At 39.8% G+C, this 27,073-nt stretch overlaps 1 pseudogene; it reads left to right on the forward strand.

The window, feature by feature from the left end:
• Positions 1–20,928, forward strand: part of LOC100989130 (polyadenylate-binding protein 2-like) — a 39,723-nt pseudogene extending 18,795 nt beyond the window's left edge.
• Positions 20,929–27,073: the final 6,145 nt, after the last annotated feature.

A 27,073-nucleotide genomic window follows, 5' to 3' on the forward strand; every position in this document is an offset into this window, starting at 1 on the left:
TTTTGTGTAAGGTGAGAGATGAGGATCCAGTTTCATTCTTCTACATGTGGCTTTCCAATTATTGCAGCACCATTTGTTGAATAGGGTGTGCTTTCCCCACTTTATGTCTGTGTTTGCTTTGTTGAATATCAGTTGGCTGTAACTGTTTGGGTTTATTTCTGGGATCTCTATTCTGTTCCATCGGTCTCTGTGTCTATTTTTATACCAGTACCACACTGTTTTGGTTACTACGGCTTTATAGTATAGTTTGAAATGGGTAATGTGATGCCTCCAGTTTTTTTCTTTTACTTAGCCTTTCTTTGGCTATGTGGGGTCTTTTTTGGTTCCATATGACTTTTAGGATTGTTTTTTCTAGTTCTGTGAGGAATTATTATGGCATTTTGATGGGAATTGCTTTGAATTTGTAGATTGCTTTTGGCAGTATGGTCATTTTCACAATATTTATTCTACCCATCCATGAGCATGGGATGTGTTTTCATTTATTTGTATTGTCTGTGATTATTTTCAGCAGTGTTTTGTAGTTTTCCTTGTAGAGGTCTTTCACCTCCTTGGTTAGGTATATTCCTAAGTATTGTATTTTACTGTATTGTATTGTATTGTATTGTATTGTATTGTATTGTATTGTATTGTATTGTATTGTATTGTATTTTTTGCAGCTATTGTAACAGGAGTTGAGTTATTGATTTAATTCTCAGTTTGGTCGCTGTTGGTGTGTAGGATAGCTACTGATAGTGAAATAAAATTGGAAATCCACTCCAAAAAGAACTTTCAAAACTATGCACATACATGGAAATTAAATAACCTACGCCTGAATGATCACTGGGTCAACAATGAAATCAAGATGAAAATTAAAAAATTCTTTGAGCTGAATGACAATAGTGACACAACCTATCAAAACCTCTGGGACAGAGCAAAGGCAGTGCTAAGAGGAAACTTCATAACCCTAAATGCCTATATCAAAAAGTTTGAAAGAGCACAAACAGACAATCTAAGGTCACACCTAAAGGAATTAGAGAAACAAGAATAAACCAAACTCAAACCCAGCAGAGGAAAGGAAATAACCAAGATCAGAGCAGAACTAAATGAAATGGAAACAAAAAAAAAATACAAAAGAAATGCTAGCTAACAGAATTCAGCAACGTATCAAAAAGATAATTCATCATGATCAAGTAGGTTTCATACCAAAGAAGCAGGGATGGTTTAACATACACAAGTCAATACATGTGATATACCATGTAACAGAATTTAAAACAAAAATCACATGATCATCTCAAAAGATGCAGAAAAAGCATTTGACAAAATCCAGCATCCCTTTATGATTAAAACTCCTAGCAAAACCGGCATACAAGGGGCATACCTCAATGAAATAAAAGCCATCTATGACAATCCTACAGCCAACATAATACTGAATGGGGAAAAGTTGAAAGCATTCCCTCTGAGAACAAGATAAGGATGCCCACTCCATTTCTGTTCAACATAGTACTGGAAGTCCTAGCCAGAGCAATCAAGACAAGAGAAGGAAATAAAGGGCATCCAAATCTGTAAAGAGGAAGTCAAACAGCTGCTGTTTGCTGATGATATGATTGTATACCTAGAAAACCCAAAAGACTCCTCCAAAAAGCTCCTAGAACTGATAAAAGAATTCAGCAAAGTTTCCAAATACAAAATTATATACACATTCTTATATACTGACAGATTCTTTACATTTAGATGTTAATGGAATTCCCTGTTGCCTCAACCCCTTTTGTATACACATTCTTATATACTGACAGATTCTTTGCATTTAAATGTTAATGGGATTCCCTGTTTAACCATTCTCTAACTTTAGCAAAATGTTTCCAGATGAGAACAAGAGACTCATAAAGGCAAAGTATCCTGTCCAAAATCTCACAATGAATTAGAGGTAGAGTTGAGACTAACTGCTCAGTGTATTTGTAGAGAATGTCAAATGGTGACCTTTGGCCTAAGTGTGCCAAAAGAAAACCAGTGGCTCTCTGAGACCCACCAATATACCAAGTGAATGTCCATTTTTTACTTGATGTTAATGAACTACAGATCTTAGTACTCAACCTGGCTTCTTGCTTCCTTTTGAGTATAGTAGCCAGGAACAGGTGGTTCCCAAGCCGCTTTTTCTACTAGGCGTGAGTGAAACAGACAAAGCCTGATGACAATAGGAATTATGAGATGATACAAGATTACTACTGCTTCCTGTTTTCTCTAAAGCCAGGGATCGAGGCAAAATAAAAAGGCATTTACAGAGTATCTGACACGTTTGTTTTGGGGTTTTGAGCAAGTCTGACCCTTCACTTTGTGTTCCATTCTATGTGAACTTCTCACTCTGTCTCCATTTCATTTTTTTCTCTCTTTCTCTCTCTCTCTCACACACACACACGCACACAAACACACACACTCACACACAAGCTGTGCTGTCTGTCCTGAAGCCTTTATCTTTGCTGATGCTACACCTGCTCGTCCCACAATCCCGACCTGTACCCATCTTCTCCTGAGAAAAACTGCTCACTCTTCAATGTCAGAATGTCATCTCTTAGGTTCCAGCTCCATGAAACCTTCCATGATTCTTTCAGCTGACAGCAAGCTCGTCCTCCTGTGATACTTCACAGCTCTTTCCTTGTACAATTCTTTAGCCTCAGTCCCTTTATGTTTAAGTTAGCATCTTGTACATTCAAGTATAAATATTTATTGAAAAAAACTAATGATCTTATTTGCTCAACACAACAACTGATATTGTTACCCGAAAGAGGTCCCAATACAGACCCCAAGAGAGGATTCTTGGATCTCGTGCAAGAAAGAATTAGGGGCAAATCCATAGAGCAAAGTGAAAGCAAGTTTGTTAAGAAGATAAAGGAATAAGAGAATGGCTACTCCATAGGTGGAGCAGCCCCGAAGCCTGCTGGTTGCCCATTTTTATGGTTATTTCTTGATGATATGCTAAACAAGGGGTGGATTATTCATATCTCACCTTTTTAGACCATATAGAGTAACTTCCTGATGTTGCCATAGCATTTGTAAAATGTCATGGCGCTGGTGGGAGTGTAGCAGTGAGGACGACCAGAGGTTACTCTCATTGCCATCCTGGTTTTGGTGGGTTTTAGCCAACTTCTTTACTGCAATCTGCTTTATCAGCAAGGTCTTTATGACCTGTATCTTGTGCTGACCTCCTATTTCATCCTGTGACTTAGGATGCCTAACTGATTGGGAATGCAGCCCAGTAGGTCTCAGCCTTATTTTACCTAGCCTCTATTCAAGATGAAGTTGCTCTGGTTTAAATGCCTTTGACAACATGGCAGGTAGAAAAAGGATCAACATTCCCATTTGACAGATAATAAAGTTCAGGTTCTGAGAGGTGAAAGGTCACATAGTTACTATGCAGAAGACACTAGACACAAGTCTGCTCTTCTATTTCTTCCTTTCACTCTATCTGGAAAATCAACAGCTATAAGGTTTCTCTCTTCAATATAACTTTGTCAAGATGATCCTAAAGCACCAAACACACACTAGACCTCCTAAAATGTTGGAAATATGACTTGGAACCCAAATAGAAAGGCTTCGGTGTGGATTCAGGGACTTACGGAGCTGGGCTAAGCTTTCTCATGATCATCATTTTCTACAGCTAGTAATCAGCATTGCATAGCCAGAAAAGACTCACACATTTATCTCGGACAACTGTGTAAATATAAAAACTGTAAGCTAAGGCTAATTTTTAAAAATGAAAGCTGTGGAAGGCTTTAGGAGGCTGAGTCTCCTCCCCTTCTCTTGTGCATAGACTAAAGCCTCTATTGTCCACTCCAAGGGAATAATGTTTTCAAACCTCCACAGCAGTTAATATTGTCGTGCCCTTAGACCCTCATGCTGCTATTTTGTTACCCCAGGGAACGAGCCAAGTAGCACCAGTTTAATTGTCATGTTTAGAATGAGCATCCTCTGATGAAGAATTATTGGCCAGCTAGAAGGCTTATGGTCAGGAACTAAACACTATGCAATTGGCTTCCCAGGGTCCTCTTTCTTCTGAGGCTTGTTTGGAGTCAGAGCTGCATACTTCCCCAAAACAAATTTTGCAGCTGTCAGGAGCCAAGACAGCTGTGAAACAGTGAGATGGATTGGGCTCTGCCTCCTGCACCACTCCAAATCTCTGCCAGCACCAGTTTCTAGAACCTTTCCCACTAATGAAAGTACAAAGGGGAAAAAGTCGCGTTTGCTTTTCACAGTGCTGGCAGGACCTGGAAGCTTGGCACTTAAGTACTTCTCCTTGTTTCAATGTGTACCCTGAGTAGTTCAAAATGGGAATGACTAGAGATTAAATATGAGGCACTGGGGTAGTTTGGCTTTTCACAGATCCTCATATCTGGCCATAACTTCCCTAAGCTGTATCTAAACTGAAATCACCAACACCTGTACTCACTGCAGCACACGATCTGAGAGAAGAGTTTCATATTTGCAAGGTCTCAGACATGCCTTTAAAATTTCATAATACTTCTTCTTGTGTTTCCCATGCTTGATGGGGCTCAGAATTGACAGTGTACATTTTCAGTAATACAGAGATGAGAAGGGTCAGAGAGGAAGTAAAGTGGCTAGGACTGGCTATGTAAATTGCCAAGGGGTGCAGTTCAAATGAAAATGTGAGACCTCTAATATAAAATTTCATGATGGGGATAATGGATCATGAAACTAATCGTGGGGCTTTGTGTGACACCACGGGACACTTGCCTACAAAGCCATCCCTACTCCCTGCTTAAATGGAGACAAGAACACATTGGTGATTCTCAAATGCAAACTGTCCCTTTACTGAAAACCTAATGAGTTTAATGCTTACTAGACTGTAGTCCCTTATGTGCTGATTACATTGTGGAATGCTGCAGGGAGAAAAACAAATTCACCTAGTGATGCTAAAGAACCATTAGGAGACTTTACTAGTTTAGGTCACAAGTGCCTAGAAATACAGAAATGATCTTTGACCTTTCCTCCATTTTTCAAAAGGACGCTATTTCTGTGATCCTCATTGACCTCTCCTGACAAAGTCCCAGATTGCCTTTGCCAAAGTTAACAACCCATCTTGGCTTCTTGCCATTTCTCATGTATTCACTAGATCAGTGCATGACTGCTGCTCTCAACCCACATCATGGGGCCAGAGCCTTCACTGGTTAATATTTATAAAAAAATACTTTGAAGATTAAATCCTTGGTCGGTAGAGAAAACACTAGACATGGATAGAACAAGAAATTGTGGGGTCTGGGCCTCCTCCCAGAACTGCCACCACCATACAATGTTATCTTTGACAGATTTGTGGTATCTGGGTGGCTGTACTTTTCTTTTGGTGAAATAGCAAAAGCCAAAAAAAGAGACTGTAACATCTGATGGGATTTTGCCCAGCTCCAGTACTGAATTCCTGGGTTGCCTTAGAGGAAAGGTATTGACTGTTTCATCTCTTTGGCCCTCAGTATACTCCCCCAACCCAACTCCACCCCTCCGTCATACACACATCTTACTCTGGAAATGATTCTTAGCAGGAAAACATACTATTATGAGGAACATGCTTAGCAGTGCTCTCATAACCCTGCCGAGGGCTGGCATTTTGATTTTGTTTGCACACAGAAACCTGTTTGACTGAAATCTGGAAAAAAAAAAAAAAAAAGAAAAACCAGACACGGGAGAAAAATAAAAATCACAGTAGTTTTATACATACATTTGGTTTCTAGGGCCAGATAACTGATTTTGTTACCATTTTCTATCCTGTTATTCTGGTGCTGTGAATGCACTAGCTAGAAGTAAAAGTTGTGGGGAAAGGAAGAAGTTGGTTCTGAGTTTATTTTCCCCAGGGTTTCTGAGGGAGTTCCACCCTCTCCCCTGAAAGGGAGTTGGGGCAAATCTATGTTTCTAATTCCACATCAAGTGTAACTATGGCATGTTCAGAATATTCCTCTTTGAAACAGCACTTTGAGAACAGGGAGCTGCAGCAGTGCAAGACAGCTTGTGGTTGGCTTGGGACTTTAGCCTCAACCCAAATTTGGAACTGGGAACATCTCCAGTCAGCTCTATGGCTAGTCTCAGCTTCCTGATCAGCCACTTGGGCGGGCTGTAAGCCTGGCTAAACCAGGTCACCTCAACATTTGTGTCAGGGCAAAGAGTGGAGGAGAGAAGGTGTTTCTTCAACTCCTGGCTTTTAGCTGTGCCTGGATGCCTGCATACTGTTAAAATTCAGCTGCCAGCCTTATCTTATCCGTAACCAGTTGAATTTATTACAATAATCTGATTTTAGAAGCCCCTGAGGCATGGCTTGAGGTCCTATATTGACTTAGGCCCTTGGCTCTGAGGCATTAGAGTCCTGAATTGACTTTAAAGAGGCATAGAAACATAGATGTCTACCAAAGGCTTCAAACTGGCCAACTCTCAGTCTATTTCAACATGCCCTACTGAGCCAATCACTCTGTGCCAAGCCAGTACTAAGAACTGGGGGGACAAAGTGGACTGAGTCTACTCCCTGCCCTTCAGAAGCTCAAAGGCTGTTTATGAAACCAGAGAAGTAAATAGATGCTTTCAATATAATGTGATTAATTATAGGCTAGAAATGAGATTGGATGCCTTGAAAGCACTGAGGGTGAGGATCCAACACAACCTAGGGACATCAGGGAAGACTTCCTGTAAAAGGGATCGCCAGGTAGGGTTGAAAGTAGTTGGGGGGAAACAGTGAGAAATAAATGCCAAAGAAGAAGCAGAAAAAGCAAAGGCAAGGAGGTCTCTTACAGCACTCTATGCTCAGGAAATTATAATGAGTCAGGATAAGTAAACCTTAGAGTGCAAGGCTTGAAGGGATGGGAGATGAGGCTGGAGAGGAAGGTGGATGGGACCTAGCCATAGGAGTCTCAGATGCCACATTAAGAAGCTTCCTTACATCTAAAGCTAATGGGGAGCTAGTTAGCGATTTTAAGCAGAGACAATTTGTCAGTTGAAAGATCTTTTGGAGTGCAGCAAGTATATGAATGAATAAACAAATCTATGTCACAATTTTACTTAAAAATGTGCAATGTTTTCCAGAAGGCTACGGAATAAAGCCAGAAGTCATTGGTTTGGTTCTCTACAAGCTGCTGTAACCTAAACTTTTCTTCTCAACTCACTCTGCTCTAGCCACACAAACCTCTTCACTCATTTAAAGCCCTAACCTTAACCCTAACCCTAACTCTAGTCACTTTGGCACTGGAGAAGTTTAATTGTTATCCAGTGGGAGGTATTAGAAAGAGCACCAATCAGGGGTGAGGAGTGGAGGGGTGAGATAGGGCTTGGGATTTCAATCTATGTCCTGCTGTTGACATACTGCAGTCATCCTTTCCTATTTCTGGATTTCAGTGTCCCAAGCTATATATTAATCTAACTGATCTTCTAAAAGATTATCAATCTCTCTCCCATTTCAGATCCAGGTCTCTAGGATTATGTCAGTCATATGGTTCACATTCCTTGCCCTAGAAGGGTACAGAGGTCCCTATGGCAAGGGAATTTATAAAGCATGTGGGTATAGAAGAAATACCATGTCTCTGTGGTAGATGAATACTGCAAAAGGTATCTAAGAGACATTTCTGACTTCCTCATCCAGATTGAAAACACAGATCTTTCTCTATGTCTCTATTTCTCTGTAACTATCTCTGATTATATATGTGTGTGTGTCTATTTCTCTGTTTCTGTCTCTTTCTTTATATATAATATATATTTATGAAATATAAAATAAATATTTCATATTTATTAAATATTTATTTCATATATACACATATATAATATACATACATATATAAATCAGTGTCTCTATTTGTCTCTATATATGTTAAATATATAAACATATTAACATACACATTATTTATAAGCACGTATTTATAATATATTATATAAATAATAAATATATATAAATATACATATTTCTCTGTCTTGGTTTCTATCTCTTTATTTGGAAAACAGAATATATATATATATATATTCTCTCTGTCTTCATATAGAGACCGAGACAGAGAAATAGAAACACTTATAAATAGAAACACTTATTTATATACGTATTTATATTATATATTTGTATATATGTATATTATACACATATATATGTTATTATATCTAATATGTATATTACATATATATAATTTTTTTTCTAATTTGGGTATCCAAAGAATGGGGCAATAGGAGGACTACAGGGGCATTTTGGGTTGCATTGGTTTGAATTTGCCTAGCCTCAGTAATTCATGAAAGCCCATATAAAAGATTTCACCAAATGAGCCTTGTAAGTTAAACTCCATAGGATACATATTCATTCGTTTCTAACTTTCATGTCCAAACAGATCTGCTCTCTGATATTCTCCAGTCTAGGAAATGTAGGTATTTTTCTGGATTTTACTGTGAAACCAAAGTCACAATGGCACAAGCCAGGTAAGTAAAAGTATATATAGAGAGATGGATAGGTATATGGATTAAAGATATTACCAGGATCTTTTCTAGCTGACTGGCAGCAAAGGGGAAAAGCTTAACAATGTTTGCAAAAGTGATGGCTAATAGAATATGTCAGTGAGTACTTAATTTGCATGTTTTTTATTTAATGTGAAAACAGAGCTCGGGTTCTTTTCTGACTCGTTTTTCAGTACCTTCAAATTTCTATAACCCTATCCCATTTTCCCTTCCAGGTTGGAAAAAATTGAATCAGCTAAGCCTAGAGAAATGAGTTGCAGGATTTCAGAGGAGAGTATGAAAATAAATAATAACGACTGTTTAAAATGATAGCATTTGCACAATGCTTTACTGTTCCAATCCTCTTTTGCATAAATCATCTTGATTCTTTTAATAACCATGCTCTAGTGCATTTCAGGGCCTTTACACATGCTATTCTTTTTGTTTTGAGAGTTTTTCCTACCTATCTTTGCCTAGTTCTACTGATGCCTCAAATCTTAGCTCAGTGGTCATTTTTTTAGAGAAACCTCTAACTTCACTGTCCATAGCAAGCCTCCTTTTCATACACTAAGGGCACTGGTATCTTTCTTTGTTTCTCTTAACATAATTGCAATTTTATTATGAGTGGGCATGATTATTTAATTAGTACATCTCTATAATATAAAAATTATTGCTGAGAAGTGAGGAGGCATGGCATATAATCAGTTTTTATCAATGCAATATGAAAAAAGTGATGTTTGTCACTACCTGGCCACAGCACTTAAAAAGCAGGTGCACCTTTCTTATTCTCTCTTTGTTCTTCTCTTGCCTGGGTGTAGAAGCTTATGATATCATAGGACAGTAGTTCTCAAACTTTATTGAGACAGGTTCATTTATAAAGACGGCTTCATTGTCTGGTGAGAGTCTGTCTCTGCTTCCAAGATGGCACCTTGGACACTGCATCCTCTGGAAAGGAGAAATGCTGTGGTCTCATATGGCAGAAGGCAGACAAGCAAGAAAGGGGGATGAACTCCCTCCATCAAGCCCTTTTATAAGAGTACCTAACCTAATGCATAAGGACAAAGCCCTCAATCACCTCCCAAAGGGCACAGCTCCCAGTGTCTTTGCATTGGTGATTAAGTTTCAACATAAATGTTAGAGGGGACAAAAACATTCAAGCCATAATATCCACCCTATGAAATAAGTATTGATTCTCTATATGCAGCCATAAAAAAGGAACGAGATTATGTCCTTTGCAGGGGCATTGATGGAGCTGGAAACCATTATCCTCAGCTAACTAATGCAGGAACAGAAAACCAAACACCGCATGTTCTCACTTATAAGTGGGAGCTGAACCATGAGAACACATGGACACATGAGGGGAATAACACACACTGGTGCCTGTTGTGGGGGTTGGGGGGAAGAATTCAGGAAGAATAGCTAATGGACGCTGGCCTTAATACCTAGGTGATGGGTTAATCTGTGCAGCACACCACCATGGCACACATTTACCTATGTAAATCCACAAATCCACACATCCTGCACATGTACCCTGGAACTTAAAATAAAAGTTGAAGAAAAAAATAAATAAGTGTTGATTCTGCATTTTACAAGATATTTATTGGGGGTCTGCTACCTGCCAGGCACAGTGTAGGTAAGGTATTTCTAGCCTCTTTGTAATGATGAGAAAACTGAAAAAAATATATATATATATATACACACACATATACATATACATATATATAGTAAGGTAAAGGGACTTAAGTTCACAGAGCTAAAAATGATTAATCTAGAGTTCCAACTCATGTCTATCATTCTACATTCAAGGTCCTCTCTATTACATGCTGTATAGAGTGAGCAATATGAGCAAGTGCAATATGAACAAAAGTAAGCATTGTATATTTTTTAATTGAAATAAATTTCATTTCCATACATTTGGAAAAATTCATGGTACATTACTGGGATCACTGGCAATATGATCAGCCAACATTTATTGAACATCAATTGTTTGCTGGATAGTAAGGATGTATACAAAATATTAATAATATTAGGCATACCCTGCTAAGTGCCAAGTGAGTGGTAGAAGTGTTCTAGGCCTTCTGAGAAGGACAAGAGCACTGTGAGTTGGAGTGGATCTGGTATGCTTCACAGAAAATGTAAACTTTGAGCTGAGCCTTGGAAGACAGGTAAGAGTCTAATAAAAGGAGTAGGAAGAGGAAGAAGGGCATTTCAAGGAGAAGAAATAATGTGAACAAAAGCTTCCCAAGGTGTTGAAAAACCAGGTTGGGCATTGCTGGTTTTGGACCAATAGTCCAATACAAATACAAACTTCTGAACAAAATGTGGTAAGTGAAAACACAGCTGGTTTTAAGGATTTAAAAGAGTGATAAAAAGGTATGAGAGTGGGAGATGAAAGTCCTGAACTGAGTTACTGAAAGTAACAGCACTTTATAAACTGGAAAGCACAATGCACATAGAAGTGATTAAAAAATTATTGTTGTTGTTGTTATTGCTATCTACCACTGAGTAAATGATTTTATTTAATAATCATTGAGTTTCATCATTGAATGGTGGTTATTTCTATAACCCAATCAAAGGCATAACCTCTGTCCAGAAAGACTTTGAAAACAAAATATGCAAATTAAAAACTTTCTTTCATTTCAGTTTATTGGAAGTTTAGAAGGGCCTGAGGCAGCAGGTGGGTGACTTGAGGCACTGTAAATCCTTCACACTTAAGGTGAGCTTCTTGGAGGAAATGGGTTTGGGAAAGGTAAATTTTTATCAAGGAAAAATAAAGTTTGACAGAATGAGCCCGCAATATTAATGATTGTCTCTCACTTTGGACAACATTTCGATCTCTTTGGTGACTTGTATGCATTCATTTTCCTCTCATTCTGACTCTGGGAAATGAGGGGAACTGATATTGCAATTCTATATGAATGCAGTCTTGAGGGCTATGGAGCCAAGATGCCTGGGTTCAAATACCAGCTCTGTAAGTTCCTAGCTGTGAGAAGCTACACCTCCCTGAACCTCAGACAGAAAGAATAATCCCTACTTTGCAGAATTCTAATGAAGATTAAATAAAATATGTATATATAGGGCCTCAGGTGTTCCTCAAATATAATTTCTTGTTTGCTTCCCTGACAATATAGAGCATAAGTTTGAGAGTCAGAGAAGATGTGAGTCCAAGTGAAGAAAATTAATTTATTCATTCAACAAATCGCAATTGAGTTCCTCCTAAATGTCTAGCTTAGTGCAAGGGGCCAGAGATAAGAGCAATAAACAAAGCACACAAGATCCTTACTTTTGTAAAGTGAACAGGCTAGGTCTTTTTGACATATACCTGCTTTGCTCCTGTAATATTTTATTCAAAAGATCCTCAGTTTCCTCGATGGAAGAATAGTCATTGCCCAACATACTTTATAGGAAAGTTGTGAAGATTAGATTAGATAACATACAGAAGAGGTCTTATGGACAGTATATTACTATACTGATGAAATTATTAGTAGCTGTGTTCCTATTTGATCCCAAGGGCAGGGGAGCTAAGAGGCATGGGTTGCTAGCTACAGGTACCAGAGACCATCTTATTATGGAATCCTGATCAGGAATCTGATAAGATTGAAGGATATGAGAATGTCATCAACAGCATTAGCCCAGTTGCTGGTGGTATCCAGGCACTTTGTACAGCCAGGAAGGTGTACCTCTGTAATGGTGAAGGAGAAAACCTTTGTCTTTTAAGCCTCCAGTCATTCTTTCCTGTACTCAACTTTCCTGTTTTCCCTGACAGGAAGCCCACATTTTCATTGCCTTCCCAATGTTCTCCTTTTTCCCCCTCTCTAAGTCAATATGCTCTAAGGAAATGATCTGGTCAATTAATTCATATTGATGTGCCAATGACTGCAAAAACTTTATAGGTGACCGCTCCTAAGGAAAGGGGCATTGAATTGAAGGCTTAGCCTTACAACAAACAGAAAACTAATGGTAGTATTCTGGGGAATATCAATAAAGCTCAGGTTCCTTGGAAATCATACCAGGTGGATGAAAGCTGTTGTCACTATAGGAGACTTACAATAGAAAAACCATAAAATGTCACAGCTAAAAGACTTTTCATATTATGTCCCCTAGAACAGTAGTCATTCATCTATTTTTCTGTAAAGGAAGAAGATGACGAAGTGTTTATCAATATCTCTGGAAATGCTGTTTAGCAGCCTCAAAGCATAGACATTTTATGGATCATTGATAGGATTAAGAAAGAGCACAGATCTATTGATATACACAGAGAAACTCATCTCTAAATCTCACTAATAAGGTCCTCAGGCTGTAGTAGTTCTCAAAAATGTGTACTTTCTGACTCTGTAAATGAAATCTATTTATTTGATTGTCTTCTCAGAAAGTCCAGTTTAAGGAAACTATCCCTCAATTTTTCCAAAAGGAACCCCCTCATTTACATGGTTACTGAGGTCTAAGATGTTCCTACAATGAGATTCCACTCTATGGTGACAATTAATTGGTGAAAAGGTGGACATCTGATCCAAGCTTGTACAGTAAGTCCTCATTTGGACTTTTGGACCAAGAGATTTCAGCTTAGTTTGGTTCTTAATTTAAACTTTAGCAATGTTAGCAATGGCCATTTTCTCCCATTTGGACTTAGAATAAAGAAAGTGGGGGGGAGGAGCCAAGATGGCCGAATAGGAACAGCTCCGGTCTACAGCTCCCAGCGTGAGCGACGCAGAAGACGGTGATTTCTGCATTTCCATCTGAGGTACCGGGTTCATCTCACTAGGGAGTGCCAGACAGTGGGCGCAGGCCAGTGGGTGCGCGCACCGTGCGCGAGCCGAAGCAGGGCGAGGCATTGCCTCACCTGGGAAGCGCAAGGGGTCAGGGAGTTCCCTTTCCGAGTCAAAGAAAGGGGTGACGGACGCACCTGGAAAACTCGGGTCACTCCCACCCGAATATTGCGCGTTTCAGACCGGCTTAAAAAACGGCGCACCACGAGACTATATCCCACACCTGGCTCGGAGGGTCCTACGCCCACGGAATCTCGCTGATTGCTAGCACAGCAGTCTGAGATCAAACTGCCAGGCGGCAGCGAGGCTGGGGGAGGGGCGCCCGCCATTGCCCAGGCTTGCTTAGGTAAAAAAAGCAGCCGGGAAGCTCGAACTGGGTGGAGCCCACCACAGCTCTAGGAGGCCTGCCTGCCTCTGTATACAGGCTCCACCTCTGGGGGCAGGGCACAGACAAACAAAAAGACAGCAGTAACCTCTGCAGACTTAAATGTCCCTGTCTGACAGCTTTGAAGAGAGCAGTGGTTCTCCCAGCACGCAGCTGGAGATCTGAGAACGGGCAGACTGCCTCCTCAAGTGGGTCCCTGACCCCTGACCCCCGAGCAGCCTAACTGGGAGGCACCCCCCAGCAGGGGCACACTGACACATCACACGGCAGGGTATTCCAACAGACTTGCAGCTGAGGGTCCTGTCTGTTAGAAGGAAAACTAACAAACAGAAAGGACATCCACACCGAAAACCCATCTGTACATCACCATCATCAAAGACCAAAAGTAGATAAAACCACAAAGATGGGGAAAAAACAGAACAGAAAAACAGGAAACTCTAAAATGCAGAGCGCCTCTCCTCCTCCAAAGGAACGCAGTTCCTCACCAGCAACGGAACAAAGCTGGATGGAGAATGACTTTGACGAGCTGAGAGAAGAAGGTTTCAGACGATCAAATTACTCTGAGCTACGGGAGGACATTCAAACCAAAGGCAAAGAAGTTGAAAACTTTGAAAAAAATTTAGAAGAATGTATAACTAGAATAACCAATACAGAGAAGTGCTTAAAGGAGCTGATGGAGCTGAAAACCAAGGCTCGAGAACTACGTGAAGAATGCAGAAGCCTCAGGAGCCGATGCGATCAACTGGAAGAAAGGGTATCAGCAATGGAAGATGAAATGAATGAAACGAAGCGAGAAGGGAAGTCTAGAGAAAAAAGAATAAAAAGAAATGAGCAAAGCCTCCAAGAAATATGGGACTATGTGAAAAGACCAAATCTACGTCTGATTGGTGTACCTGAAAGTGATGCGGAGAATGAAACCAAGTTGGAAAACACTCTGCAGGATATTATCCAGGAGAACTTCCCCAATCTAGCAAGGCAGGCCAACGTTCAGATTCAGGAAATACAGAGAACGCCACAAAGATACTCCTCGAGAAGAGCAACTCCAAGACACATAATTGTCAGATTCACCAAAGTTGAAATGAAGGAAAAAATGTTAAGGGCAGCCAGACAGAAAAGTCGGGTTACCCTCAAAGGGAAGCCCATCAGACTAACAGCGGATCTCTCAGCAGAAACCCTACAAGCCAGAAGAGAGTGGGGGCCAATATTCAACATTCTTAAAGAAAAGAATTTTCAACCCAGAATTTCATATCCAGCCAAACTAAGCTTCATAAGTGAAGGAGAAATAAAATACTTTACAGACAAGCAAATGCTGACTGATTTTGTCACCACCAGGCCTGCCCTAAAAGAGCTCCTGAAGGAAGCGCTAAACATGGAAAGGAACAACCGGTACCAGCCGCTGCAAAATCATGCCAAAATGTAAAGACCATCAAGACTAGGAAGAAACTGCATCAACTAACGAGCAAAATCACCAGCTAACATCATAATGACAGGATCAAATTCACACATAACAATATTAACTTTCAATGTAAATGGACTAAATTCTCCAATTAAAAGACACAGACTGGCAAGTTGGATAAAGAGTCAAGACCCATCAGTGTGCTGTATTCAGGAAACCCATCTCACGTGCAGAGACACACATAGGCTCAAAATAAAAGGATGGAGGAAGATCTACCAAGCAAATGGAAAACAAAAAAAGGCAAGGGTTGCAATCCTAGTCTCTGATAAAACAGACTTTAAACCAACAAAGATCAAAAGAGACAAAGAAGGCCATTACATAATGGTAAAGGGATCAATTCAACAAGAGGAGCTAACTATCCTAAATATTTATGCACCCAATACAGGAGCACCCAGATTCATAAAGCAAGTCCTGAGTGACCTACAAAGAGACTTAGACTCCCACACATTAATAATGGGAGACTTTAACACCCCACTGTCAACATTAGACAGATCAACGAGACAGAAAGTCAACAAGGATACCCAGGAATTGAACTCAGCTCTGCACCAAGCGGACCTAATAGACATCTACAGAACTCTCCACCCCAAATCAACAGAATATACATTTTTTCAGCACCACACCACACCTATTCCAAAATTGACCACATAGTTGGAAGTAAAGCTCTCCTCAGCAAATGTAAAAGAACAGAAATTATAACAAACTATCTCTCAGACCACAGTGCAATCAAACTAGAACTCAGTATTAAGAATCTCACTCAAAGCCGCTCAACTACATGGAAACTGAACAACCTGCTCCTGAATGACTGCTGGGTACATAACGAAATGAAGGCAGAAATAAAGATGTTCTTTGAAACCAACGAGAACAAAGACACAACATACCAGAATCTCTGGGACGCATTCAAAGCAGTGTGCAGAGGGAAATTTATAGCACTAAATGCCCACAAGAGAAAGCAGGAAAGATCCAAAATTGACACCCTAAAATCACAATTAAAAGAACTAGAAAAGCAAGAGCAAACACATTCAAAAGCTAGCAGAAGGCAAGAAATAACTAAAATCAGAGCAGAACTGAAGGAAATAGAGACACAAAAAACCCTTCAAAAAATTAATGAATCCAGGAGCTGGTTTTTTGAAAGGATCAACAAAATTGATAGACCGCTAGCAAGACTAATAAAGAAAAAAAGAGAGAAGAATCAAATAGACGCAATAAAAAATGATAAAGGGGATATCACCACCGATCCCACAGAAATACAAACTACCATCAGAGAATACTACAAACACCTCTACGCAAATAAACTAGAAAATCTAGAAGAAATGGATACATTCCTCGACACATACACTCTCCCAAGACTAAACCAGGAAGAAGTTGAATCTCTGAATAGACCAATAACAGGAGCTGAAATTGTGGCAATAATCAATAGTTTACCAACCAAAAAGAGTCCAGGACCAGATGGATTCACAGCCGAATTCTACCAGAGGTACAAGGAGGAACTGGTACCATTCCTTCTGAAACTATTCCAATCAATAGAAAAAGAGGGAATCCTCCCTAACTCATTTTATGAGGCCAGCATCATTCTGATACCAAAGCCTGGCAGAGACACAACCAAAAAAGAGAATTTTAGACCAATATCCTTGATGAACATTGATGCAAAAATCCTCAATAAAATACTGGCAAACCGAATCCAGCAGCACATCAAAAAGCTTATCCACCATGATCAAGTGGGCTTCATCCCTGGGATGCAAGGCTGGTTCAACATACGCAAATCAATAAATGTAATCCAGCATATAAACAGAGCCAAAGACAAAAACCACATGATTATCTCAATAGATGCAGAAAAAGCCTTTGACAAAATTCAACAACCCTTCATGCTAAAAACTCTCAATAAATTAGGTATTGATGGGACATATTTCAAAATAATAAGAGCTATCTATGACAAACCCACAGCCAATATCATACTGAATGGGCAAAAACTGGAAGCATTCCCTTTGAAAACTGGCACAAGACAGGGATGCCCTCTCTCACCACTCCTATTCAACATAGTGCTGGAAGTTCTGGCCAGGGCAATCAGGCAGGAGAAGGAAATAAAGGGTATTCAATTAGGAAAAGAGGAAGTCAAATTGTCCCTGTTTGCAGACGACATGATTGTTTATCTAGAAAACCCCATCGTCTCAGCCCAAAATCTCCTTAAGCTGATAAGCAACTTCAGCAAAGTCTCAGGATACAAAATCAATGTACAAAAATCACAAGCATTCTTATACACCAACAACAGACAGAGAGCCAAATCATGAGTGAACTCCCATTCACAATTGCTTCAAAGAGAATAAAATACCTAGGAATCCAACTTACAAGGGATGTGAAGCACCTCTTCAAGGAGAACTACAAACCACTGCTCAAGGAAATAAAAGAGGATACAAACAAATGGAAGAACATTCCATGCTCATGGGTAGGAAGAATCAATATCGTGAAAATGGCCATACTGCCCAAGGTAATTTACAGATTCAATGCCATCCCCATCAAGCTACCAATGACTTTCTTCACAGAATTGGAAAAAACTACTTTAAAGTTCATATGGAACCAAAAGAGAGCCCGCGTCGCCAAGTCAATCCTAAGCCAAAAGAACAAAGCTGGAGGCATCACACTACCTGACTTCAAACTATACTACAAGGCTACAGTAACCAAAACAGCATGGTACTGGTACCAAAACAGAAATATAGATCAATGGAACAGAACAGAGCCCTCAGAAATAACGCCGCTTACCTACAACTATCTGATCTTTGACAAACCTGAGAAAAACAAGCAATGGGGAAAGGATTCCCTATTTAATAAATGGTGCTGGGAAAACTGGCTAGCCATATGTAGAAAGCTGAAACTGGATCCCTTCCTTACACCTTATACAAAAATCAATTCAAGATGGATTAAAGATTTAAACATTAGACCTAAAACCATAAAAACCCTAGAAGAAAACCTAGGCATTACCATTCAGGACATAGGCGTGGGCAAGGACTTCATGTCCAAAACACCAAAAGCAATGGCAACAAAAGACAAAATTGACAAATGGGATCTAATTAAACTAAAGAGCTTCTGCACAGCAAAAGAAACTACCATCAGAGTGAATAGGCAACCTACAACATGGGAGAAAATTTTCGCAACCTACTCATCTGACAAAGGGCTAATATCCAGAATCTACAGTGAACTCAAACAAATTTACAAGAAAAAAACAAACAACCCCATCAAAAAGTGGGCGAAGGACATGAACAGGCACTTCTCAAAAGAAGACATTTATGCAGCCAAAAAACACATGAAAAAATGCTCATCATCACTGGCCATCAGAGAAATGCAAATCAAAACCACTATGAGATATCATCTCACACCAGTTAGAATGGCAATCATTAAAAAGTCAGGAAACAACAGGTGCTGGAGAGGATGTGGAGAAATAGGAACACTTTTACACTGTTGGTGGGACTGTAAACTAGTTCAACCATTGTGGAAGTCAGTGTGGCGATTCCTCAGGGATCTAGAACTAGAAATACCATTTGACCCAGCCATCCCATTACTGGGTGTATACCCAAATGACTATAAATCATGCTGCTATAAAGACACATGCACACGTATGTTTATTGCGGCATTATTCACAATAGCAAAGACTTGGAACCAACCCAAATGTCCAACAATGATAGACTGGATTAAGAAAATGTGGCACATATACACCATGGAATACTATGCAGCCATAAAAAATGATGAGTTCATATCCTTTCTAGGGACATGGATGAAATTGGAAACCATCATTCTCAGTAAACTATCGCAAGAACAAAAAACCAAACACCGCATATTCTCACTCATAGGTGGGAATTGAACAATGAGATCACATGGACACAGGAAGGGGAATATCATACTTGGGGGACTGTGGTGGGGAGGGGGGAGGGGGGAGGGATAGCATTGGGAGATATACCTAATGCTAGATGACGAGTTAGTGGGTGCAGCACACCAGCATGGCACATGTATACATATGTAACTAACCTGCACAATGTGCACATGTACCCTAAAACTTAAAGTATAATAAAAAAAAAAAAAAGAAAAAAAAGAAAAAAAAAAAAAAAGAATAAAGAAAGTGGTCAGTGGAGAGAAGACAAGACATGCCAAGAGAAGCAGAGAAAATGGAGGGAGAGAAAGAGTCCTGAGAGCATTGAGTCCCTATTCCAATGGCATCTGAAGCCCAGTAGAATTCTTGTTCTGTGAGACATCTTTGTAGGCTTACTTACAAACAGATCCATAGGCTAAGTTATGACATTTTTCTTTTTGCTTAAGTGAACTCAACTGGGCTTCTCTTGCAACCAGGATTCCTAACTAATAAAACTCCATATTTATGAAAACCAAAGACAAGTCATTAATGATCTTTTACATTCACACAATCTTGCTATTATACAAGTATTTTCTTCTTTGATTTGTGTTATCACTTGTTCACACATGATTTTCTAATGGCAGAAGTTGTAGGCCAGGTGCTATTTTCATCGTTAAGAAACCTGTAGAAACTGAGGCACGAAGCAATTCAAAGATTCATCAAGGATCAATATCAGACCTAAAACACATATCAAGGTATTATGATTTTGGATTGTTCATGACTTTTGTTGTCTCAGTCCAGTGTGGAACATCTTGACTTTGAGCTAGTAATTCTCACGGATAAAGATGGCAGGTTAAAGAAGTCAAAATGTTTCCTCTAACCAACTAAAGCCAATGTCATAGTATTTGAGCACAGCCATTCTGAGCCCAAGGTGGTTGAGACATTCATGCAATATGGCATAGAGTAGTTAGAGAGCACAAGCTGTAGAGTCAGAAGATATCTGAATCTTGAGCCGTGCACAGTGGCATGTGCTTGTAGCCCCAGCTACTAGGGAGGCTGAGGCAGGAAAATTGCTTGAGCCTAAAAGGTCTAGTCCAGGCTGGGCAATATAGCAAAACCCCATCTCTTAGAAAAAGTAAAAATAAAGAATAAAGAAGATGGTTGAATCTTGTCTTTATCATTTTCAAACTGTGTGGAATTGAGCAAGCCATTTAAACTTCATGAGCCTCAGTTTCCTCATCTATGAAATGAGAATAAAAATATCTTCTTGGAGTGGCAGCAGTAGCTGCAGTTGCAAGTGTCCAGGCTCTGGGCTAGGGCAGTGGTGGCACCATCTTTTGCCCAGGCAGATAGGGAGGCCAGGATTGGGAACTGGAGGATGCAGTGGACTATGGGAACAACCTGGAGTCTGAGGAACTGGAGTTTGAGAGTTGCTGCGAAAGCCTGAGCCTGAACCAGACCCCAAAAGGGGAAGCCCTGGTCCTGGATCAGGAGCCTCTGGCAGCCAGGATGAGAAAGAGGAGCCAGGACTGTTTGTGGATGATCTGGGGTATGGTAGCATTGAGGACCCGGAGCTCAAGTAAGGAAGACAGAGGAAGAAGCTGAAAAGCTTCAGGAGCTACAGAATGAAGTAGACAAGCAGATGAATATAAGTCTACCTCTAGACAATGCTAGCCCAGTGATCATCCATTGAGGAGAAGATGAAGGCTGATGTCGCTTTCATCTATGTTGGCAATGTGAACTATGATGCAACAGCAGAAGTGCTGGAAGCACACTTTTATGGTTGTGGTTCAGTCAACAGCGTTACCATACTCTTTGGCTAATTAGAGGCCATTCCAAGGGGTTTGTATATACAGAGTTCTGAAACAAAGAGTCAGAAAGGACTTCCTTGGTCTTTCTATATAGAGAAAGAAAGATCAAGGTGATCCCCAAATAAACCAACAGATCAGGCATCAGTACAACAGACAGGTTTTCCAGAAGTCCTGGTTCCTGGACAACAAACTATGACAGTTCCAGCTCTCATTTCTACAGTGGTTTTAGCAATCGGCCCTGAGGTTGAGCTACAGGGGCCAGGCTAAAATAATATAATATTCCCCTTACTGAAAATGAAGTGTATATTGGGAAAAAGAGAAAGGAAGGGAAAATGAATTAGAAAAATGAAAAGCAGATGAAAAAAGGAAAAACCTCCCCAGCTGAACTCATAAAGTGTATTAGGATTAGATGGGGGGCAAAAGCTTTGAAAAGTCTAAACTGCTGTACATGTACCAGTTGTTCTGATATTTCAACAAAATAGAAGTCTATTCCATGAATGTTGAAAAATGATGACTTTGGTTCTTCACTTTGTATTATGAGCTTCTCGAGAGCATGTTTAGCATATAGTGGGTGCATTTTGACTAAGAGAAAAGGCCCACACACATGACATACAAATATCATTTAGTAGTCAGGATAACATAAGCTCTAGAGCCAAGTTCAGGGGTTCCAATCCTGACTTTATTGTTTATTACCTGTATGACTTTCAACAAGTTGCTATATTCTCTGAGCTTCTCTTTCCTCATCTGTAAAATAAAAATAATAATAGTACCTTTCTAATAGGATTGTTGTGAGGATTCAGTTCATTCACGTAAAGCAGTTAGAAGAATGACTGAGATCATGTTCATATTGAGTTAGTTCATGTGAGGCTCTTAGAAGAATGGCTAGGCCGGGCACGGTGGCTCATGCCCATAATCCCAGCACTTTGGGAGGCTGAGGAGGGTGGATCAGCTGAGGTCAGGAGTTCAAGACCTGTCTGGCCAACATAGTGAAACTCCATCTCTACTAAAAAGACAAAAATTAGCTACGTGTGGTGGCACACACCTGTAGTCCCAGCTACTCGGGAGGCTGAGCTAGGAGAATCATTTGAACATAGGAGGCAGAGGCTGCAATGAGACAAGATTGTGCCACTGCACTCCAGCAGCCTGGGCGACAGAGCGAAACTCCATCTCAAAAACAAACAAACAAAAAAAAAAAAAAAAAGAAGGAAAGGAAAGAAGAGAAATGGCTAGCACATAGTCAGTGTATAATAAATGTTAGCTGCTATAATAGTCCATCACTTATATCCTATAATAGATAATAGAACCACAACCTTGTTATTCCTTGATAAGGCCCTTTCATTTCAATCTGAACACACAAGCTAAATGTCCTTGCAATATTGTACTCCTTTTGTGTCCATATGACTGTCCTGGTTTGCCATCTTTGACAGAAACTGCTTTTAACAGCTTTGCATCCAAGTTTTCTGGACACTGCCATAGTGCACACAGTTACATTTTGGCCAGCATTGAAAAGCAGGTGACTAAGGGATGATAATGCTGAATGGGAGACAAAGGGGCTATTTCTGATATGCTAGTATTTGATTGTTGTATTTGAATATGCTTTAGTCCCAGATTTCAGTTGATTCAGGAAATAATATAGCCAGAATTGGTATTCTATGAGAATGTAATCAGTTTTGGTGTGTTTAAAAATACTGTTTGTTTTTCTCCATGGCTTTGATCATAATAATTCAAAATTTTAGTTTACAAAAGCTTGAATCATCTATCTAAATAAAGTAACAGATTTTCAACTGACAAATACCAAAGCACTGTTTGTGACTCATTAGGTATAGGAATTCCTACTGATAACCCTGTACTTTCCAAAATATGAGAGAATAACACCCCTTCTTTTTATTAACTTACATTTTTACTCGGCCAGAAATTAAGGAAACTTCTGACGTTCACAAGTTGATTCATGATATTCTAAGTAGTTATCTGCCCCGAATCAGAGTGAAAGTAAGGGGGCTGGGGGCATTTCCTCAGGGGCTTCTGAGATATGTCATACTTCTCTGTTAGGCAAGTAGAGGAAGGCATTAGCAAGGAATTGTGGGATTCCACCTATAACACATCATCAGTGCTATTCCCTTGTGACTTCGCTGTCACCCATTCCCAGAAGCAGCTGCCAGGAAATGAGTACAAATAATTTGTCCTCAAGTCAAGATAGAGCCAGTCCAACCCTAACCAAAGTTTTCAGTTAGCAGCAAATAATTTGTATCTCTGGGGACCAGGGATCACTTGATGAGTGGGGCTAATTTCTTAAAACCCTGGTGTGGAAGAAATAATTCTGACAAAGGAGAATGCGTGTCCCATATTTCTCTGCGTCTGAATAGCTAAATGACCTTGGGTGAGTCACTTAAGCTTTCAGAGGCTCAGTTTCCTCTCCTGTGCACCAGAGATAATAGTGCATGCTGTGCTTAACTCCAAAAGTCTCTATGAAAATTGACTGAGGTAATACATGCAAATGTTCTTTGTTTACCACAATGTCCTGTACAAAAGTCAGGTGGTATCACTGCTGCCAGAGAGTGAAGGTGCGAAGACAGGGTGAAGGCACCCCTCCTCATCATTTGTATTATTTCACCAGAGAAGTAATACGGATATGATAGCAATCATTTAGTACCTTTGAATTCTACAGCGAGGTTCTGTTACTGTGAAAGATAGCAGTAGCCTCAATTGCATCTTTGGCCTCATTCTGATTTCCCCAGAATACTCCATTCTTAAAGGCCCAAAGGTGACATATGTTCTTTGATTGGTGGTCATTTTCCCTTTTGGCAGCTACTGGAGTCCCACCTCAGTACCTGGTGGAGCCTAAATGAATATGAGCCAAGATTCCCAGTATTTTGCCATCTACAAATATATGTTTTGCAGCAAAGAATGCTGCCAAGGACGTTTCTAGAGTGGACTGGGATAGGGCTTTTTTCCTGGGGAAGAGTGAAATGTGGGTAGGGAGGAAGAGGGACCTTGCTAAACTAATTTTCAACTGTTGACCTCTGCTTCACATGTTTTGAAATCTTTTAAATGTGGAGTTTAAACTTTGAATCCCAAATGTTATCCCTGGCACCTGAACTTGGGGTCAAATATCCTTAGGCATTTTGAAAAGCAAATAGCAGTACACAAATGATACCGGTAATTAACTGTTGCCTAATGCCCGAGAAGTAATATGACAGTCAGTTTTGTGTCAAACAAACCAGGCTTCAACCTTTAACTCTGCCTCAATATTGCTACCTTTAAAATGGGGATAATAACAAACAATAATATTTCACTTGGAGAGATATTATAACAATTACACAATATACATGTTGTCACATAATAGACAATTAAAATAATCTTTATTATGCATTTTCTTTGCATTCATCATTTTACTAGGTTTTTCACAACAAATCATCAAGAAAGAAGTTATTATCTCCATTTTAGAAAAAAAGTAAAATGAGGTTTAAAGTGGTTCAGTGATTAAGACAGAGGTCACATGGCATATAAATAAGAATGGAAATTATTTTTATTTTTCATCAGATGTAACTGTACAACTCTGTTACAAAATGCCTTGCTATAACAAAGATTCAATAATGTCCCTGCTTACCTAATGTCTGGTTCTTATATTATGGATGAACAGAGCACCACACTATAGCATCAGAGAGGTAGTTGAAGTAGAGTGGTAAGAGATCAATTGCTTTCTAATAGAACACCCAGGTTCATAGTACGGGCCCTGCCTCTGATTAGCTGGCTGACCTTGGGCAAATTACCTAATATTTCTGAGCCTCAGTTAACCCCTCTATAAAGTAGGAATAAAACTGCTTGGTTTCTTATGCAAAAATATGTAATTATCAGTGTTCTGCAATGCCAGTATATCACAGTGGGTTCCTAGTAAGTTATCATTAGGAGTAAAACAGCAGAAGTATAGACGAGCCCCTCTCTTTCTTATACTACTTTTGTAACATATTTTAATTTAATTTTTTTTTTGAGTTGGAGTCTTGCTCTGTCACCCAAGCTGGAGTGCAGTGGCATGATCTCTGCTCACTGCAACCTTCGCCTCCCGAGTTCAAGTGATTCTCCTGCCTCAGCTTCCCGAGTAGCTGGGATTACAGGCCTGCGCCACCATGCCTGACTAATTTTTGCATTTTTAGTAGAGATGGGGTTTCACCGTGTTGGTCAGCCTGGTCTCGAACTCCTAACCTTGTGATCAGCCCGCCTTGGCCTCCCAAAGTGCTGGGATTACAGAAGTGAGCCAATGCGCCTGGCCGCATTTAATATTGTATACCTATATTTTGGTTAAACAAAACATGTAGAGCTCTTAGTCCCAGTGTCTAGCAGAGTGCCTGGCATACAGTGAAAATTTCCACTTATTTGTTAACAAATTAGAGAAATGAAGCAATGGCAGTGCAGGAGGTGGGAGATACTGCCTGGTGGAGGAGAAAGATTTATTTCTATATCTATAGATCTCCATCTATAAAATTAGAATACATATCTGGTTGTGATAAGTATTTTAAAAGAGATAGAAATAAAGTACTATATAAATTAACTATGATTAATCAATCTAGAAAATAATTCCCAATATTGAATCCCAAAGAATTCAACATTTGGGCTGTCGTTTGAAAGATAAGTTGAATTTAGTCATGAAGGAAGTGAGGGGGGATAAAATTTCAGTAAAAGGTAACAGCAAGGTCCAAAGATAGTCAGGTCTTCAGTAGTATGGAGTATATTCAGAGGGAGCCCAAGATGTCTGATGTGACTAAAAAGATTGGTGGTTGGTAGGAGGAAGAGGTGTGAGAAGAGGCTGTAAAGAAAAATTGAAACTTGATTGTGATGGACTTTAAAGGCTAGGCTATGGGACTTGGACATGAATCTGCAGGCCAGTGTTTGCAGACTGGCAGCCCACAAACTGATTCTTATCAACAGACATGTATTGTTTGGCCTGCAGAGTTTTGGCCTGCATGATGATTTTAAACCATCTGAATTAGTAGCCATCATTTTCAAAAATCAAGAGATGCCACATTAAAATATGGAATGCTGCTGTTCTTGAAAATAATGAAACATCTGGAACATTGAGGCCACATTCCTGACTGACAGCAATCAGTTGGAGCTGCGTAGTGACTGCCCACTTTACATGGGGCATCTGATCCCTAGTCGATTACAGCTGCCACCACTCCCCTTTATCTCTCTAATACCAAGCTCTTTTCACTTATTTTTGTTACTTAAGAGATATTTGGGTTTGAAACCCCTGATGCAGGTAATTGAGGGTTATAGAGCAGAGGACAGATGCTATCAGAGTTGTCTTTTAAGAAAGAACCCTCTGTTCTCATTTTGTTGAAGATAGCCTGGAAGAGGGCAGCCAGGGGAGAAGTTAGGGCTGGAGCTATGAGAAAGGATAAGATGAGATGATGGCTTCAACATTGAGGACAGAAAGAATATTGAGATGAGAAAGTAGTCCTTTATAAGCATCTATGCAAAGGAAATAGCAGATGTCCACAAATCAGCAGAGGCAACAACTCTGAAAGTTTATTCATAAGCCCCTCTTTTCATCTCCAATCCAGTTTAAATGTAATTATTTAAATTGTTCTTCACTCTCCTTCCTGGATCATGAATGAGCTCCTTAAATGCAGGGTCCACAGTGTCCTATTCATCAGTGAATTCCAAGTGCCTAGCACAGAGCCTGGCAAATAGTAAATGCTTAACAAATATTCGTTCAGTGCATGAATTGGAGTGATTCTCTACTTTGCTCATAAGTTGAAAAAAGGTTTATTACATACCTAAATATGCTGAAATCACAGGGCATTTGGCAACCCCCCAAAACCAAACTCCCAGTTTGGAAACAGAATTTTAATTCTGTGAAAATAAAATCCATTCATTTATTCAAAAAATATTTATTAAACAATGACCATGTCCCACACCAGGCTGAGTCCTAAGGATTCAATGATGAACAAAAACCAACATGATTCCTGCTCTTAGGAAACATACAGTTCAGTGAGGAAAACAGATTGTGAGAAGTCCTCCAACAAATACTGGGTGCTATTAAAATATATTAAAAGGTGAGTGGGTGAGGGACTTGAGCTAGCCTAGGTGGTTCAGGAAGTCTTCCTGGATGTGCTGATATGCATAGGCATTAACTAGATAAATAGAGAGAAGGATGAACCAACATTGCAGGTAGAGGGAACAGAATATGCAAAGGCAGGAAGGATTATGGAGTCGTTGGAGGACCTGAATAAAGGCCAGTGTAAGTGGATCTCAGAAAACAGGAGGAAAGGTGTATGAGATGAGATCAGAGAGGCAGATCATGTGGGGTATGGTTAATGTTTTGGACTTTTCTATTAAGAGCAATGGGGAGACAGTGACAGGACTTAAACAGGGAAATAATATGACCAG

Source organism: Pan paniscus, chromosome X (assembly GCF_029289425.2).
Source record: "Pan paniscus chromosome X, NHGRI_mPanPan1-v2.0_pri, whole genome shotgun sequence".
NCBI lineage: Eukaryota > Metazoa > Chordata > Mammalia > Primates > Hominidae > Pan > Pan paniscus.